At 43.4% G+C, this 14,008-nt stretch overlaps 1 protein-coding gene across 3 annotated transcripts in view; it reads right to left on the reverse strand.

Annotated features, from left to right (window-relative positions):
* The window catches only part of BCAR3 (BCAR3 adaptor protein, NSP family member), a 279,135-nt gene that overhangs the window by 122,093 nt on the left and 143,034 nt on the right, over nucleotides 1-14,008 (reverse strand). The window lies entirely within an intron of this gene.

Below are 14,008 nucleotides of genomic sequence, written 5' to 3' on the forward strand. Positions count from 1 at the left end.
AGCCAGGCCCTCCTCTGCCCGGATTTTAGAGTTTGGCTCTCTTCGTATCTCCCCAAGGAGCCAGTCCTCAAGTATAGCTCGATCACTTCCTTTCTGAAGCTCTCTCCAGAGACAGCCTCATCGAATCCACTCCTCCCCGTTCTCCGCGTTATTTAATTACCCAGCAGATCTGCTTTGCTCGTCTGCAGACACCTGGCTGGCTTTCAGTGTGAAGGGCTTTGATGAGACAAAGACCCAGGTAACCACAAATGAACCATCCACGGGAACAGGCAAATCAATCGCACTCACATGGACGTATTGAAAGCAAAGTGCGAGTTGGCGGGCACTTCAGCACTAGATGATTTGGTGAGGTGAAAAATTGGAGCCCACTGGAAAAGACTTAACACTATCTTATATCAAGATCCATTATAAAGTCATAGAAATAGTAGAAGGATAGACAAACTGACCAATGGAATAAAGTGCAAAAACAGATTTACAATATGTGGTCACTTGATTTACGTCAGGTGCTGCTGTGCTGTATTGGGGGTCAGATTAGCTCTGTCTTTCCAGTAAATGATGATGGATCAACTGAATCCCCCCATCCCTAATCAATTCCAGATGGAATTTTTCTTTTTTCTTTTTTTTTTTGAGACGGAGTTTCGGTCTTGTTGCCCAAGCTGTTGTGCAACGGCATGATCTTGGCTCACTGCAACCTCCTCCTCCCGGGTTCAAGCGATTATCCTGCCTCAGCCTCCCAAGTAGCTGGGATTACAGGCGCACGCCTCTATGCCTGGCTAATTTTTGTATTTTTAGTAGAGTCGGGGGCTTCACCATGTTGGTCAGGCTGGTCTTGAACTCCTGACCTCAGGTGATCTACCCATCTTGGCCTCCCAAAGTGCCGGGATTACAGGCGTGAGCCACCGTGCCCGGCCTCCAGATGGATTTTAAAGGTAAAAAGTAAAACAATAACACGATCCAAAGAAAATGTCCAAAACAATCTTCATTACCTTGGGGTAGACAAAGACGATGTCTTAAACACATGTAGTACTAATATAAAGAAAAAAACTGATCATTGGTCAAGATTAAAATTAAGAGCTTCTGTTCATGAAAAGACACCACTAGTGAAAAAGCAAACCACAGAGTGAGAAAACATAATTGCAACACATACATCCAAAAAAAGGTTTGTTTATAGATATATAAAGAACACCTGTGGATCAGCAAGAATAAGGCAGAAAATCCAATAAAAAACAGGCAGAATATTGCAACTGTCCTCAAGAGAGGACAAACAGGCATTTCTCAAAAAATCTAATAAACATATGGAAAATTTCTCAATTTATTAATCATCCCAAAAATGCAAATTGATATTTCAATGTGATTTAACTTCATACCACCCAGAATGACTAAAATTAAAGGGCCTGACCATACTGCCAGTCAAAATGAACTTTTTACAACCACTTTAAAAACCTGCTTGGCATTATCTAGAAAAGCTACATTAACATGTATCCTATGACCCAGCAATTCCACCCCTAAGTATGCACCCAACAGAGATGTATACGCATATTTACCAAAAGATGTTGAAAAATGTTTATAATGTATCTCTTTATTACGGCCAGAAAGAAAACAACCCAAATGTCCATCAGCAGAAGAGAGATAAACTGTGTAACATACAACATAGCAATAAGAACGCATGAACTCATTTACACTCAACAAGATGAGTGAATCTTACAAATAGGATGTTGAGTGAAAGAAGCTGGCCACAAATGGGTACACACTATATAATTCCATTTACATAAACTTCAAAAATAGTCAAAGCATATCTGTGATGTTAAAAGTGAAGACAGTGGTTATCTTGAGCTGTGGATTATGACAGAAAGGGATCACAGAGGTGACTTCTGCATGCTGGTAATATTCTATTTATTAATCCATGTCATTTTATAAAAATCACCTTTCCTTCAGTTTATAAAAATCAATTGATTTGTGCACGACTCTGCTTGTATGTTTTACTCCAAAGAAATTTTTTTTCATTGTACCATATTGGGTATATCATTTTAATCCCTCTTAGAAACAGTTGTTAGTAAGTCTACAAGATTCTAAGTGCAGCATCCTTTAGAATGAGTTTCTACCTTTCCCTTATGAGTGTTTTTGTGGGTTAGTCTTTATCCTTCCTACTTTATTAGAAGCATGAATATTTGATTTTTGTTGTATTTTCCCCAAGTGTTTAGTGCAGTGAATGTCAAACAGACCAGCTAGTATATTTCTAAATTGAAGTATCCGAAATTCATTTACTGATTTTCTGCTGCTCTGAGGTGTCACTGAGAACAGTGGAAAAACATTAGTTTTTCTTGATTTTCAAAGTTCCCTGAGTACCTACTATACAGTATCTACTGCATAACCTACAAAGTTTCTAGTGCAGAGCATGGGGGAGGTAGCAATAAAGAAAGACCAGAAGAAAACCGTGGGCAAGCCATTCTTCCCCTCAGTCCCTCCATTTCCTCATGACTAAGTGAATATATGCCCACCTCACAGGTTTCCATGAGAAGTCAAGGAAATAATGGATTGTGAAACTGCCTAGCACATAGCAGGTTTCATTAATTATTACTAGAATTGATGAAACATTCTATCATTTGTCTTCACAATATCCCTGTGAGATAGGAGGCATCTCTATCCTCATCTTACATGGGAGGAAACAGACTCAGGAAGGTTAAGTAACTTCAACCATAAATTCATTCAATAAATGCTTGTTGTATGCCTACTGTGGGCCAAAATGCATAGCTAGTGAGAAGCAGAATCCGAATTTGAATCAGGTTTTTTGTTGTTTTTTTTTTGAGACAGAGTCTCGCTTCTTTGCCCAGTCTGGAGTGCAGTGGTACAATCTCAGCTCACTGCAACCTCCGCCTCCTGGGTTCAAGCAATCCTCCTGCCTCAGCCTCCCAAGTAGCTGGGATTACATGCATGTGCCAGTACGCCCGGCTAATTTTTGTATTTTTAGTAGAAACGGGGTTTCTCCATGTTAGCCAGGCTGGTCTTGAACTCTTGACGTCAAGTGATCTGCCTGCCTCAGCCTCCCAAAGTGCTGGGATTACAGGAGTGAGCCACTGTGCCCGACCTGAATCAGGTATTTTAAGTTCAGTGGATCTTTCCATCAAACCACAACCACATTCACATTTGTATCCCCTGGGCCTGGCACATGGTAGATGCTCAATATATGTTAATGGTTTAATAGTGGGAGTAATTTAAATATAATTTTTTGACTAGGTAGTATTCACAGAGCCATTGCAATATGGTTCACAAGTTAAAACTATATAATAAGGTATCCAGTGAAAAGTTCCCCTCTTACCTCTGTCTCCCATCTGCCCAGACCCCCTCCCACTAGAGATAAGTACTACTATTAATATTGTATGTGTCTACCAGAGTTTCTATGTGTGTGTGTGTGTGTGTGTGTGTGCATGCGTGTGTGTTATTACCCTCTCCCTACACAAAAAGTTACATACTATACCCATTGTTCTACACTTTGCTTTTTAAAAACCACTTAATATATCTTGGAGATTTTCCTATTATTAGTACAGAGGGACTCTCTCTTCATTCTTTTTTGCATAGCATTTCTTTGAAGAGATGAACCATAATTTACCAAACATTTAGCTTGTTTCCAATCCTTTCTTATTACAAACCATATGGCAATAAATAAAATGTGCAAGTATTCTGTAAAATAAATTTCCAGAGGTAAAATTGCTGAGTCCAAGGGTATATGCATTTGTAATTTTGATAAATAATGCCAAATTGCCTTCTATAAGGATTGTACCAATTTCTCCTCCCCAGCAATGTAAGAAAATGCCTATTTCCCCACAGCTTGGCCAGAAGGTGTTATTAATAACCCCTTCAATTTTTGTCAACTTGATAAGTAAAATATGAATTTTAGTGTAATTTTAATTTACATTTCTTTTATAATAAGCGAGGATACTTATCTTTTCATGTTTAGTAGACTTTTTTTTTCTTTTTTAGAATTTGTATTCCTGTTTATCTACGCATTTGTAGGTCTTTTTCTTATCAATTATCTAGGACCTCTTTCCATATTAGGAAGTTTAGCTCTTTGTGCTATGAGCTTCAAATATTTTTTCAATGATAATATTAAAAGGGGTGACATATGCAAAATACTGTTATTTTAGGAAGCAAGTAGAATGAATTAGAGAAGTGAGAGCCAAGTTGGGGGCACTGATCAGAAGGCTATGGAATCACTTCTTGCAAATGACAAGGGCTTTCTCTAGGCTGGTGGGAATAGAGGTAAAAGGCCAAAGTTATTACAAAGAAATAATTGACAAGAGTTATTAATTAGCTCCAGGCACTGTGGTGCATGCCTGTAGTACTAGCTACTCGGGAGGCTGAGGTAGAGGATCACTTCAGCCAGGAACTTGAGGCCGTAGTGTGCTATGATTGCGCCTGTGCATAGCCACTGCACTCCAGCCTGGGCAATACAGTGAGCCCCCATTACAAAAAAAAAGTTAATAATTAGCAATGATAACAATTACGATAACATTAGCTATACTTGGTTTAGAAGTAACTACATGCCAACTACTATGCTAAGTGCTTTACAAGCTTTAAGCCATTAATCAATACTTGCCCCATTTCACAAATGAGAAAAGTGACTTTATCAATTAAGAAACTTACTCAAGTTCAAATGAGATTTAAATGGCAGAACCAAAGCTAACCCCAGGTCTGTCTGACCCCTGCTGCTTGGCAGAGTGGAGGAGAATGATCAAAGTCTTCAGTCAGAGTGCCTGAGTAACTGCCTGGCTTGGCAACAGATGTCAAAGCTAGAGAACAGCTGCCTTTGGCTGGAGGGACAAACTCAGTTTTAGAAACGCTGAGCATTTTTCAAAGCTCATTCTTGTCCATGACCACTCTTGCTATAGTGTCTCTGTGAGTCAAAGAGGGTAGTATCCCTATTTTACTGGTGAGAAGACTCAAGTACCACAAACTAAATAACCAGATGTTCTATTCCCTAGGAAATCTTCCCTGACACCCAGCATAGGTCAGGTTCCCCAGTTATATGTGCCTTACAGCACCCTCTCCTTCCTGGAATTTTTCACAGCCGGTAATTACTCATTTCTGTTACTGCTGTTGAATACCTGTTGCTCCGTAGACTCTAAGATCTATATCTGGTTTTGCCTTTGTTTTGTTCTTAGTTTGGGGCCTGGCACTCAGTACTTATTGAATGAATGAACTCCTTTGGCTTTTCGCCTTTATATTACATCATAAAGCTCCCCATAGGCTAAATAAATATAATCCCTTGGATGTTGGTCATGCTATAAACAATTTTAGAATTCAAACTTCTTTAAGTCCACAACCAGGCTTCATTTAAACTTTTATTTTATTTTTATTTTTATTTATTTATTTTTTTTGAGATGAAGTCTCGCTCTGTCACCCAGGCTGGAGTGCAGTAGCATGATCTCAGCTAATTGCAAACTCCGTCTCCTGGGTTCAAACGATTCTCCCGCCTTAGCCTCCCACGTAGCTGGGATGACAGGCGTGCGCCACAATGCCAGGCTAATTTTTGTATTTTTGTAGAGACGGGATTTCGCCATGTTGGCCAGGCTGGTCTTGAACTCCTGACCTCAAATGATCCACCCACCCCAGCCTCCCAACGTGCTGAGATTACAGGTGTGAGCCCTCACGCCCAGCCACACTTAAATTTTTAAATACTGAAACCCTGGGTTCCTTTGCCCAAGAGACACATGAACGGACAACATAACAATAACTTCTGAGCAGCACAAAAGGCTTTGTCAGGGAGCACTCAACCTGGGGTTGATCTCTTCCTGCCACAAAGTAATTGGTTGAGTCCTATCCCATAACAGCACTAGTCAACAGGCAGCTGGGGTAGGCATTAGATGAAATGCACTTTACAAAGAACAATCCTTACAAGTTCTTGCTTTGCCAAGCCGTAACAGTAACAGGTAAGGAATAACAAGTGCTTAAGCTATTACCAAGGAAGACCAATCAGAAAAGCTGAGCTTGAACAACTGCAGAAAGAAAGATAGAGAATTCCCTGAAGTTAATATATCATAACTACTAATACAAAGAGCTGGCCACACTGATATGGACCAGAAAGGCAAAATTCTGCAATATTTTCAGAAGCCTTACCCTCTAGGTGCCTGCCCCTGAAGAGCTAGCCATGAACTTGGTGTCCAGTCTACTAGGCAGGGAAGTCAACTCAGCTTCCAAAAGGCCTGTAAGATAGCTGCATACTTATTATCATGTTGGTCAGAGAAATAATTGTCTGAGGACTATGGCTTACTAAACCTCAGTAAATACTATTGAATAAATAGTGACAGAGTGAAAAAAAGATGAACTTATTGACAACACAGGCTCATTTTCTATGCAAAGCACACCTCAACCTGATTGTCTATATTTGAACCACCCATTTCAAGACTTACTCTTATCACCAAACTCTGGAGCCTGTTTCCCATTTACATCTTCAGTCTAATTACTAGCTTTTTTTTCACTAATTATCTTCTTAATTCAACAATTCAAAGAAATACACCAAAACGTCTCTGGATAGGAATTCCAGATGATTTAATTTCCTTATTTACACAGCTTTCCTTTCCAGTTTTTCCTTACAGTAAGTGCGTGTGTGTATATATGTATGTATATATTTTTTAAAATTATTTATTTATTTATTTTGGAGACAGAGTCTCACTCTGTTGGCCAGGCTGGAGTGCGGTGGAGCCATCACAGCTCACCGCAGCCTCCATCTTCTGGGTTCAAGCAATTCTCCTGCCTCAGCCTCCCTAGTAGCTGGGATTACAGGCACGTGCCACCACACCTGGCTAAGGTTTTTTTTGTTTGTTTTTGTTTGTTTGTTTGTTTTTTGTATTTTTAGTAGAGACAGAGTTTCACCACATTGGCCAGGCTGCTCTCAAACTCCTGACTTTAGGTGATCTGCCCACCTCGGCCTCCCAAAGTGCTAGGATTACAAGTGTGAGCCACCGTGCCTGGCCAGCATATATTATTTTTATCTTGTAAAATGTTACTTAAAAACAAATTCAAAAACATATTTTAAAAATATAAACAAAGTTTTAAAAATTCATTGAGCATCTACCATATGGAAACATCACTAGCCCTGGGAGGTATGAAGGTGATCACATTACCAGGACTTGCATCCTAGCAGGGAACATGGCATGGATCTGGAGTGAGAGAAGGATGAGCTGCAGCAGAGCTCCCAGTGCTGTGGGAATGCAGAGAAGGGAGAGATTAAAAGTGCTGGGGGCTGGGCGCGGTGGTTCATGCCTGTAATCCCAGCACTTTGGGAGGTTGAGGCCAGTGGATCACCTGAGGTCAGAGGTTCGAGACAGCCTGGCCAACATGGTGAAATCCGCCTCTACTAAAAATACAAAAATTAGTGCTCACTTTGGCAGCACATATACTAAAAAAAATACAAAAATTAGCCGGGTGTGGTGGCACGTGTCTGTAGTCCCAGCTACTCAGGAGGCTGAGGCAGGAGAATCACTTGAACCTGGGAGACGGAGGTTGCAGTGGGCCGAGATCACACCATTGCACTCTAGCCTAGAAAACAAGAGCAAAACTACATCTCAAAAAAAAAAAAAAAAAGTGCTGGGGACAGACTGTTGATGCTGGTGATGCCTGTAAAAATAAAGGAGAGGGAGGAGTTGTAGGGTGGCAGGGAGCTTGATTATGGAAATGAAGAGAGAGGAAACAAATGTATGTGAAACCTAGTGGCAATGGCCACCTGACTGCCTTCTTGAGTTATGACCGGAAAGGGCTCAGTTTAGATGCTTCGGGCTACCCCGGGGTTGGGGGTGGGTGGTGATGATGAGCTGTGCCGCCTTGTTCTAGCGCAGGAGGAATGCAGATGGTTGAGGGAAATGCAGGGAACAGAAAGCATTTATGCTTCACCAACTCCCCTATACAGAAGGAGCCAGACTGACAGAAAAACCTGACTTGCTTGGATGTACCAACTCAGTCTCTGAGAGCAAAGTCAGCCTTCCAGGGGTTCACTTTCCTGTACATACTAAGATAAACATCCTAAAATGCTCATGGCAGCATCATTTACAGATAATGTGTAGAGGAATTATTTAATTATAGCACATCTATACCTGGCATGCACTCTGCAGCTGATAAGAATGAGGTAATTCCATGGGTACTGATAGACAGCTGTGAAATGTTAGGTGAAAAATACAAGTTGCCCTTTTCATGTGAAAATAACAGACTTCTGTAATTGTGTGCATTTGTGTGGGATTATGTACAAATGTCTTGAAGAATTTCCTCCCATCGAACTGAGAAGTGAAGTTGACTGGTGAGCACAAAGGGATGCTCCTTTTCTTTCATGTTATTCTAAACTGACTTTTTTCTGATTTGCCTTTATTTTGTTTTATAATTTACATAGTGCTTACTATGTGCCTGGTACTGTTCTAAGAACCCTACATACATTAACTCATTTGATTTTGACAATAATCTTATGAGGTGGCACTGTTCTTTTCCCCTTTTACAGATGAGGACGTGGTCTTTGCCCAGGTCATATAGCAATATGTAAAGGAGCTGAGCTCTGAACCCAGGCCATCTGGTTCAGACTTTGTGCTCTTAATCACTAGGGTTCAGTGCCTCAAAAAGACTAAATAAACAAATAGCACTGCTTTTAGAATCAGACACATCTGCATTTGAATCCCAGATTTTGCAAATTAGCTGTGCAATTCCTAGCAAGTGTCTGAATTCGACATCAGTTTCCTCATATGTAAGATGAGGATAATAGTTACATACCTCATGATGCTATTGTGAAAACTACAAAAAATATGTTTAGTGCCAGGCACTTAGTGAGCACTTGATAAATGTAGACTATTTTGACTATTAAGATTAAACTACTAGCCCTTTAATGTATATTAGTTTTCTAGGCCATTTTCTTGACTGGCTGCTTGACATTACTGGGTGCTTCAAGGGTGAGTGGAAAGGAGGAACTTGGGAAAAATGGGGAATCTGACTGAAAAAGTAGAAAATGCTAAATTAACACTTTGGTTTCACAGTTTTGCCTAAACCGAGTCCAATTAAGCCAATAAGATTAATAATATGTATATGAGTTTTAGAGTCATTCTGGGGTAAAATATCACTATACTCAGGAGGAGAATATGAAGCCTCAGGGATTGCCCAAGGTCACCAAGCAAATTACATAGCAGAGCCAGGACTGAAGGTGAGACATTCTAATTCCACATCCCATCCTCTTTCCACAACACCCACTGCCTGAGCCAGTGTGGGGCTATCAGGGTTGGGAAGTGGTGACTTCAGCCTCTCAGAAGGAAAGCATTATAGAAATGATAGTGGTAATGGTCCCACTGGGGAACAGCCTCCCATTACTTCACAGGCTGCTGTTGCTGAGTGGGAAAAATGTCTCCTCCGCACTTCAGAGCTAAATCGAAGCAGGGGCAAGTATGACAGACACACCCCTTCCCTGTGGGGTACACACAGCCTGGGGTCAGATTACTGTCCCTTTCTCTCAGCTGTTTAAGGTGTTTATTTTTACAGGAGTTATCATTCTACAAAGCAGCACACAATCCACCCTGCAAGAGACAGGTGGCCTCGGCAGGCAGGTGGTTGCCAGTGGGTGGCGGGAGGGGCCAGAGTAGAGCCTTGGTCCTTGCTCCCAGCTCAGCAGCCTCCTGCTTGTGCCTGTTCCTTCCTCATTTTCCACCCAGGAGCAGAGGGGGCAGGCAGAGCCCAGGAAGGAATGTCCATCTGTGAGGCTCTGACCAGCAGCCCATTTTTCAGGCTCAGTCAATCCCTGCAAAGTAAGGGTCATTACCCCATTCTCCAGGAAAAAAAAAATGCAGATGGAAATGGACAGGAAAGACCCAAAGTTCTCAGCCTTTTTTCCAATAAGACATGAATATGTACAATTCACTCCCACGTGAGTGGCAGGGGTGTACGATCCCACACCATTCTCTTTCACTCAAGAGATCTTTTGCTGCTAAAATGTGGACAACTCTTAAAGCTGGAGTTCGTTACACTATTCTCTCTATTTTTGCATATGGTTGAAAAATACCATGATGAAAAGTTAAATAATGTTTCTAAAATCCCTTTGGAATGCAAGTGCGTGAAAATGATGCTATGATAAAGACAATCTAGGGTTGGCCAGTTTGATTTTAAAATAAGTGATTTATAACTGACACTGCATTATTAGGAATGAAGTACTCACCGCAGAGCTTGGCGTCCAGTGCAAGAGCAGCTGGCACAGCAAGCTGGAGGGCTCCAAGAGGCTGTCAGTTTGGCCCTTTCCTCTCTGGTTCCTTCCTCACAGGAACCCCCCTCCCCAGTGCACACACAGCTGCTGTGGGGCACTCCTCTTGACTCCTCTTGTGTGGTAACCATTTGGAACTGCTTTTAATGGTGCTGTTGACAGTACTGAGGTTTCCAAATGGTAAGAATAATTTCCAGATAGTAACACAGTCAAGCATAAGGAGTCACACAAGAATTGGCCTAGGTGTCTGCAAAGAGGGACAGAGCACCAAAGGTTCTGATGGAGGAAAACAACATAAATATGAATCATAACAGCTATGCTTACCAGCCCAGGGCTAAGATCTTTGCATGCATCATCTGAGTTAATCCTTTCAGCAACCCAGAGAGGTGGGGGTTATTAAGCCCTTTTTATAGACGAGAAAATGGAAGCACAAAAAGGCAGAGTAACCAGCCAAGTTCACAGAGCTGGGATGTGGAGCTCCCTAAACTGGCCTCCCTGACTCCACTGCCCACTTCACCTCCCAGTGTGAACCCTTGTGCCTCAGAGTGAGTGGGAGAGTTTGGGGTTGATTGCTTGAGCGTGGTGTGGAATGGCACAGTGAGTCTTAAGCAAGCAAGCTGGGTTAGGTAAACTTAGCCCAGTGCCTGGCACTTGCTAGGCATTCCATAGATATTTGAGATTTGGACTTTTGAACAGAGTTTCAGACATAGGGTCAGAGTGTGTGGGGGTCTCAAGCAGGTCAGGAACCACAGTCAAGCCTCTACATATACTTGAATTTTCCCCATGGCAGGAACCCACATTGAAGGTTCACAGGTGTGTCCTAGCCCTGTCCTGGGGCTGTGGAGCAGCTGCCTCTCCAATGCCCGGGGTTTGTCGTAAATGCTGAATCTCAGCCCCACCCTAAGGCACTGACTCAGAACCCACATTTTAACAAGCCTCCCGGTGACCTGTGTGAGAGGCACTGCTCCAGCTCAACAACCCTCCTGCAAGGGAGCAAGCCAGCAGTCATCCTTCCACCCAGTACAGGGGAAATTTCTTTTTCCTGTACTAGGCTTAGGGAATAAATAGCACTCTGGGGGGCTAACCGGTGCTGCCCTAACCTCTTCCTCACAAAACCTTTCATACAGCTGTGGGAGGCAAACTTCTCAGTTGTCAGCATTTCCAGGAAGAAAGAACCCCTTGAGTGATCTCCATGTGACCTCGTCTGTCTCAGGTTCATGAACATGAAGGTGAGAGCAGCTCTTCCTCACAGCATGACCAGGCAGTGACAAACATGCCACATGGAAGGAAATGAGTGAACAGTCCTCGCATATTCTGAAGTGAGTCATTGGCCTTTCTTGTGGACTGGGTGCCGGATGATTAAATTTCTGGTTTCTGTTTCTTATTTCAGAATATATTGATGATGAACACATAGCGTCCCCCAAAGTGCAAGGTGCTGGGGACAACAGATCAGGTGGTCCTTTAAAACACTTTATACAAAAATAATATTATACTGTTACCACCTTGGTAACACAGTAAAAATAGAGGACAGGTAAGATGCCTCTGTAAACACAGACTGCTGTGATTTTGGTGACTAGTAGGGGGCAGAAACTCAAGAGTAGCTCCAGGGACGCTCACCTCCTGTGCTCCTCTCCCACTGTCCATCTCCCATCTGCTCTGGGCTCTCAGTGTGGAGTGGAGCTGATAGTAGTCTCCACCACCAAGGCTCTGCCTCTTGCTCGAGCCCCTGAGCACCTACTCTTGGCACTCTATGTGCTTTGCCCACTTAATCCTCACGACAGCTCTTTGAGGCAGGTATTATTATCCGTATTTTATAGATGAGGAAATTGAGGTGCAAAGAGAGGCTAAGTTGCCCAAGGTTGTGTGTCTAGAAAGTATCAGAGGATGAGAATACAGATCTGACCAGGATTCTAAAGCCCATGTCATTCCCTCCACACCTGGTTGCTTCAGCCTTGCCCAGTTCCTGGTGGAAGTTCCGGTGAGGGATGCTCACAGAGCGCAGGGCGGGGAGCTCCCCTGGCACGTGGAAATCACATCACACTGTTGGCTGGCAACTCCACTTCCATGTCAATCTGGTGCCAGCTCTGGGATCCTGAGATGCCCTGCATGAATCACCAAGGGACAAAAAGAGGACTTTCCAGGGACTGACGTCCTCTCAGCCACCATGGAATCCCGGCTACTGTGACTGAGCCCAGTCATGACCCCAGAGTGCTTCACATCACATCATTCTTGCTCAGCATCCAAAATGTGAGTCCTCTGGCCATGAATTCTCTTCTCCACTCCACTCTCCATGGCTCTCCTGGTCCCTTCCTCTTTCTTCTCCCTACCCCTTTCTTTTCCAAACCTCTCATCCCTTCTTCTCTACAGTCCCCTTCTCCATACGTGGAGGCCTATGCCTTCTTAATATCAACCTTCTCCAACTTTCCTGATCATTAAAGTCACCTGATCATCAGAATCATGCACATCCCCTGGCTCCTGTCCCAGAGGTCTGAATTGGAGAGATCCAAGTGAGACCTGGAGGCCAATGTTTAACAAGAGCCCATGTGTCCTTATGATCAAACACATTCAGGAGATCCCAAACCACACTCCTCCTGTTGTAATCCACCAAACACTGTTCCTAATTCACCCTGGAAATGGCTGGAGTCCTCAAAGCCACCCACTCCTGTCCTGTGACAGCACCTCCAATGCTCCAGCCTCAAAGTAAAATGACCTCCCAACTCCAATCACCTTCACCTGTGCTCCACCTCAGCCTACACTCTGGCCCACCTGGGCCTCGTTATTCCCTGGGACTGCTCCTCCCCTGACATCTTCAGGCCAGTAGCCTCTTTCTGCCCACATTCCCCTCACCCTCCCACATTCCTGTTCCCTGGCACCTGGCCCTTGAGCATAATCCTTTCATGCATCGACATCATTCTGGTCTATCGGGCCCCTCCTGGGCTTCCTTCTTCCTTCCCTGCCCCCCCATGGTTAATCACATGAGCCAGTTTGTTGTCAGTCTGGACCCATATCCTTCTGTTGTACTTACTCAGGAACACTCAGATTAATTCATTCCATCTTCTCTGAGATCTTCAGAGAAACCCCACAACCCTGCAGGCCCACCCCACCACAAATCTAGGGTAAGCTCAACTTCATCTAGAATTAGAGCCCATGAGGCCACCAGGCTCCAACTCCCACTCCTTTTCCCCCTACAATGGAACTGATATCACTGTCAACCTCTCCACCTGTCTCTTCACTGTCTCATTCCTGTGGTTCAGTAGAAACCCACCCAGTATATTCTTGCTGCCATCCATCCCATTCCCATCCCACTCTATCAATCACCCTCTTTCTCTCTGTCTTTAATGCCTCCCTCTCAGCTGGCTGTTCCAGCTCACCCAATTAAGCTGCTCAAGTTTCCCTTGCCCTGAACAGCTTGCTTGATTTTATGCACCTATCTACCATCTTTATCCAATCTCCTGTCTTCCTTTCACCAAAGGCTCTGTAATTCTCTGCAGTCACGCCTGCCTCAGCCCCTCCTCTGAAATTGCTCTCCCTGAGGTTGATAATGACTTCCTCAGTGTATGATCCTGTGGACAGGATTCAGAACTTGTGTTACTTGGCTTTTCTGCTATATTTGACATTGTTGACTGCTTCCTCTTTTGTGAATCTTTCAGCTCTTGTGACCTCTGAGACCGTTTTCTCCTGACTCTTTTGCTACCTCTCTGACAGTTTCCAGCCTGTCTTTGTGTGTCCTCTTTCCCCAACCACCTTGAAAATGGGCGTGTCCAGGTCCTGCACTTGGTCTACTCTGCCTGG

The sequence above is a fragment of the Symphalangus syndactylus genome, chromosome 12 (genome assembly GCF_028878055.3).
Source record: "Symphalangus syndactylus isolate Jambi chromosome 12, NHGRI_mSymSyn1-v2.1_pri, whole genome shotgun sequence".
NCBI lineage: Eukaryota > Metazoa > Chordata > Mammalia > Primates > Hylobatidae > Symphalangus > Symphalangus syndactylus.